The sequence below is a fragment of the Orycteropus afer genome, unplaced genomic scaffold (assembly GCF_000298275.1).
Source record: "Orycteropus afer afer isolate SDZICR_OR568_19922 unplaced genomic scaffold, OryAfe1.0 scaffold00354, whole genome shotgun sequence".
In the NCBI taxonomy this organism is placed as follows: domain Eukaryota; kingdom Metazoa; phylum Chordata; class Mammalia; order Tubulidentata; family Orycteropodidae; genus Orycteropus; species Orycteropus afer.
The window spans coordinates 208698-214811 of NW_006921941.1; the positions used below are offsets into that span (position 1 = coordinate 208698).

General features: G+C 40.1%; 1 protein-coding gene and 1 pseudogene across 1 annotated transcript in view; both read right to left on the reverse strand.

Moving 5' to 3' along the window:
- Positions 1-6114, reverse strand: part of LOC103207119 (exocyst complex component 6B) — a gene marked incomplete at its 3' end in the record, with an annotated part of 605128 nt that overhangs the window by 112598 nt on the left and 486416 nt on the right. The window lies entirely within an intron of this gene.
- On the reverse strand, positions 2187-2286 carry LOC122151254 (annotated as a pseudogene).

Genomic DNA, 6114 nt, shown 5'->3' on the forward strand with positions numbered 1-6114 from the left:
ACAACCTTATAGCAACCCTATAAGACACACTAGAACTGCCCCCATAGAGTTTCTAAGGTTGAAAATCTTTACAGAACAGACTGCTGTATCTTTCTCATGCTGAGTGGCTGGTAGATTAGAAATGCTAACCTTTTGGTTAGCAGCTGGGCACTTAACCACTACACCAGCAGGGCTTCTTCCTATAGAACTACTGTCCCTGAAATCTTAACAAAATTTCCACAGTAAATTAGTGGAATATTTTATATATCTCTTTCCCTTCTTTTGTGTAACCTAAAAACCACTGACTCTTCCTAAGGTCACTGATTTTGGGTGTTATTCCTTAGTGTTGCATAGTATTTCATTGTGTGTATGTGCCATACTTTGGTTATCCATTCTTCTGTTGATGGGCACCTAGGTTGTTTCCATCTTTTAGCTATTGTAAATAGTGCTGTGATTTTGGGTGTTCTGCCACCAAAAGTGCTTTTTCTTATTGATTTTGGAGAGCCATGATTGGAAAATACCTTGGTGCTGACACCAAGGATTATGTACACAAGTAGAATTTCTGCTGCAAATTATTACTCAGCATACATTCTTTTTCAAGGCAAAATTACAACAACTAGACTAAAAGATGAAGTAAAGTAGTGCTTTCATAGAACTATATTAATTCAACAAATATTGGTTGTACATATACTTTATTCTATACTAGTGAGTGTCAAACTTACTAACACTCTAGACTCTGAACTTACGCTTCATTGATTCCTTGCTCAAGTGTCAGCTCCTTTGTAAACACACACACACACACAGGATGTCCTGGGAGATCCCAATTTAATTCCCGGCCAACAAACCTCATGCACAGCCACTACCCACATGTCAGTGGAGGCCTGCATGTTGTTATAATGCTGACAGGTTTCAGTGGAGCTTCCAGACTAAAATGGACTATGAAGAAAAGCCTACTTTTTTCATATGAGTTGAGTCCCTCACCCTTTAATATGGCTTATTTTTCAAGATGTGATTTGAAGGAAGGGAAGAGAGAAGGAAGCCTCCCTCCATTCCTAGAGGAGAAAAACTGCTTGTGGAGTTTTCCTGGAAGTGGAGTCTATGGAACAGGGTGACAAAATCTGTGTAGAAGTGGGGGCTAGAGTAGAAAAACACATATGAGCTGGAATTGGTCAAATTCCAGTCTTACTATCAATGAACTCTTCAACTTTGGCTTTCAGTATTCTTATTTCTTATTGGGATTAGAAAATGCACTTTAAAGTTACTGAGAAGAATAAATGAGATAATGAGATTGTTTTTATAAAGCTCCTAACTAGGTATGCATAGCACATAGTAGATATAGTGGTTGCTTGATATACATTAATTCTTTGTAATAAAAAAAAAAGTTTATATATCCCTTCTCTGAGTTGTTGTTTTTGTTGTTATTTGCCGTCGAGTCGGCCCCGACTCATAGCGACCCCTCCTTGGGTTTCCGAGGCAGTATCACTACGGAAGTAGGATTGCCCAACCTTCCTTCCGAGGAGTGGCTGGTGGGTTTGAACCGCCAGCCTTCTGGCTAGCAGTCAAGTGCCTTAGCCACTATGCTACCAGAGCTCCCCTGAGTACCCTTCTTAAATCTGTATAAAGCTCACACTTCTACTTTCTCAAAGCTTAAATGCAATCCCTACTTCATCTAGGCTCACAAATAAAGTTTGGCGAAGTGGTTAAATGCTTGGCTGTTAACTGAAAGGTTGGCTATTCAAAGCCTTGAGCTGATTCCTAGGAGAAACGTGGCAGTCTGCTTCAATAAAGATTTACAGCCTTGGAAACCATATGGGGTAGTTTTATTCTTTCCTACTTGGCTGCTGACCAGAAGGCTGGAGGTTCAAACCCACCAGCCACTCCTCGGAAGGAAGGTTGGGCAATCTACTTCTGTACTGACTGATACTGCCTCAGAAACCCAAGGAGGAGTCACTATGATTTGGTCAGACTCGATGGCACATAACAACAATGACATAGGGTTTCCATGAGTCGGAATCAGCTTGACAGCAATTGATTTGGTTTGGTTTTTGGATATAACTGGAATATATCTTTTTTTTTTTTTCCAAGATTAAAATTTCTGGTTTTTTTTTTTTAATTGTGATTTGGGTGAAAGCTTACAGATCAAATTCACTTTTCATACAGTACACTTTGTCTTATGACACTGACTACAATTTACCCCAGTACAAAGCAAAAATATGGAACGCCTCATGAATTTGCGTGTCATCCTTCCACAGGGGCAATCTTCTCTGAATTGTTCCAATTTTAGTATATGTGCTGCCAAAGGAGCATGGAATCTATTATTTTTAAGAGAAATTTTTACTCGTGCTTTTTAAAACCTGAAGCATAGATTATTTCAGTTTTTCATTCCTCTTTTTTAATAGAATTAAAAATATTTTTCCCTGTGACCTCTATGAAATCTCTTTGGAAAAATGGCAGGTACTTTGGTAGAACCACTGAGACTATGGTCCCTAGCCATCCTTCAGGTCTGGAATTAAATCCACACCTGTGGCTTCTAACCAAACAAAAGACAGGAACAGGAGTTGAACATTTACCTGAGGTAGATACATTCCTTGGAGAGAACAATCATGGGAGAAAGAAGGGCTGTTTATGCAAAGGGAGACAGCTCAGGGGGCTGGGGTGCATGGAGGGATGGACACAGGGAAGAAGTGACTGTTGGGAGGAAGTGGGAGGTGAGCTGGTGCATTGTGGCAAATTGTGGTCAATGACATGAGACAAAGTATATGTGAACTGCTGTATAGAAAGTGAATTTGCTCTGTAAATTTTTACCCAAATCACAATTTAAAAAAAAAGGGGGGGGCACTGAGGATCCAGTTTAATTTTTAGTGCTATATTCATTTCTCCCCCAGATAATTTTATGGAAATTGAAAAGAACATATTATAGTCCTCATTAGTACAAAGATAGATTTTTTTAATTCAATTTGATAGATGGAATTTGGTTATAGCCTTCAATTATTTTATAGTCAACATCATCAAACTGCTGAGTCTCTTCAAGTTTAGGAATTTTATAAATTTCCACAGGACTTTCAGACACATTTTATCTCATTTGAGCTAATATGATACCAGTGTGACATAGATCAGATGGTAGGTAGACAGGTAGGTAGATAGGTAGGTAAGTAGGTAGGTAGATAAATCAATGTTGTTGTTAGGTACCCTCAAGAGGGCTATGACTCCCAGCAACCCTATGTATGATCTAATGAAACACTGCTTGCTCCTGTGCCATTCACACAATCCTTGCTATGCTTGAGCACATCATTGCAGCCATTGCCTCAATGCATTTCATTGAGGGTCTTCCCCTTTTTCAGTGACTATCTTACTTTACCAAGCATGATGATCCTTCTCCAGGGATTGATCTCTTCTGATAACATGACCAAAGTAGGTGAGAAAAAGTCTGGCCATTCTTATTTTGAAGGAGCATTCCAGCTGCACTTCTTTCAGGACAGGTTTGTTTGTTCTTCTGGCAGTCCACTGTATTTTCAGTATTCTTTGCCAGCACCACAATTCAAAGGCATCAACTCTTCTTCAGTTTTCCTTATTCATTGCCCAGTTTTCACATGCTTATGAGGCAACTGAAAATCCCATGCCTTGGGTGAGGCATACCTTAGTCTTCAAAATGACATCTTTGCTCTTTAAGACTTCGAAGAGGTCTTTGGCAGAAGACCTCTGTGCAATATCCAGTGCAATATCTAATCTGATTTCTTTTTCTTTTTTGTGATTTGATGAAACTTTACACAGCAAATTCACTTTCCATATAGCAACTGACATATACTTTGTCTCATGACATTGACTACAACTTACCACAATGCAACAGCTCCCCTCCCTCTTCCTCCCCATAGTTGCCTCTTCCCTGGGTCCTTCCATCCCATGCACTCCTGCCCCCTGAGCTGTCTTCCTGTGCATACACAGCCCTTCTAGTCTCCCATGGTTGATCTCTCCAAGGAGTGTATCTACCTATTGTAAATGTTCAGCTCATATGCCTGTCTTTTTTTTGGTTGGAAGCCACAGGAGTGGGTTCAATTCCAGACCTAAAGGGCAACTCGGAGCCATAGTCTCAGTGGTTTCATCAGGTTCTGTCAGACCAGCAACCTGGTTCTTTTTTTAATGATTTTCAATTTTGTTCCACATTGTTCTTCCACTCTATCCAGGATTTCCTACAGAGATCACTTTCCAACTAGTAGCCAGGCACCATCTAGTTCTTCTGGTCTAATAGTCTCATAGGCTGAGGAATGCATGGTGTATCAGTCGCTTGGACTAATCGTTTCCATGAATCTTTGGTTTTCTTCATTCTTCTTGGCTCTGGACAAGGAGAGACCCATCATTGCATCTAGATGGTCACTTGCAAGCTTTTAAGATCCCAGTCGTTACTCACCAAAGTAGGATGTGGAACAATGTTTTGTGTAGTATGTTATGCCAATTGAGCTTGATGTCCCCTGCAACTATGGTCCCAAGCCCCCAGGTCCAACTACTCACTCCCTCTGGGTAGCTGCCTGAGGCCAAGAAGTGACTACAATCTTGCCCCTTGTCAACTCTACTATATACCTGGGAATTTATACAGAACATACAAATACACTTGTAGAACACTGTCTGTCTACCTTATGCGTGCCCTTGGGCATGCTCCCCCCTGCATAAACATATCTAATAGTTCAGCCTATCCACCCATCTATCTGCCTGTATATCATTGTTTGCCTTCACAGACAACACAGTACTGTATGTTCAAAAGGGTTCATCCTTGCAGTCTGTACCTCTCATGCACCTCTCTCTGTCTTCCTTTTCCTCAATGCCACCATGTTGATTACTCACATTTGGTATATTGCCCTTCTCTTCATCCAAATCAATACTTGTCACTACCTACCTACCTGTGTTCCCTTTCCTCCCCTTCCCTCCCACCCCTGGTAACCAACAAAGAAAATTTCTTTCCATATATAAACCTTTCCTTGACTTTCTATGATAAAAGACTAATACAATATTTGTCCTTCTGTGATTGACTTACTTCACTCAGCATAATGTCCTCCAAGTTCATCCACGTTATGCGATGTTTTGCCAATTCTATATTATTCTTTAGTGTTGCACAGTATTCCATTGTGTGTATGTACCATAGCTTGCTTATCCATTCTTCTGTTGATGGGCACCTCGGTTGTTTCCATCTTTTGGCTATTGTAAATAGTGCTGAGATGAACATGGGTGTGCATATATCTGTTCTTGTCCTGGCTCTCACTTCTTTAGGATATATACCTAGTAATGGAATGGCTAGGTCAAATGGTATTTCTAATTCAAACTTTTTAAGGAATCAACATACTGCTTTCCACAGTGGTTATATCATTTGCAGTCCCACCAGCAGTGTATGAGAGTTCCAATCTCTCCGCATCCTCACCAGCATTTGTTATTTTCTGTCTTGTTGAACTTTGTTACTAGTGCTGGGGCAAGATGGTATCTCGTTGTTTTGATTTGCATCTCTCTGTAGCATAGTGCATAAGGCACTTGACTGCTAACCAGAAGGCTGGCGGTTCAAATCCACCAGCTACTCCTCAGAAGAAAGGTTGGGCAATCTACTGTAGACCCCAAGGAGGGGTCGCAATGAGTCAGGTCCGACTCAACAGCAAATAACAACAGCAACAACAATTGCTAATGATCGTGAGCATTTCTTCATATGTTTGTTGGCTGCCTGAATATCCTGTTTGGTGAAGTATGTATTCATGTCTTATGCCCATTTTTAATTGGGTTATTTGTCTTTTTGTTGTTGAGGTGTTGGAGTTTTCTATAAATTCTAGAGATAAGTCCCTTGTCAGATATGTCATTGCCGAATATTTTTCCCAATCTGTAGGTTCTCTTTTGACTCTTTTGTAGAAGTCTTTGGAAACACAGAAAAATTTAATTTTTAGAAGGTCCCATTCATCTAGTTTATCTTCTGCTGCTTGTGTACTTTGGATTATGCTTGACAGTCTATTTATGCCATAAATGAGGGCCCCTAATTTGCCCCTATTGTTTCCTTGAGGAACTTTATAGTTTTAGGTTTCACATTTAAGTCTTTGATCCATCTGGAATTAGTTTTTGTGTATAGCATGAGGTATAGATCTTGTTTCATTTTTCTGCAAATGGATA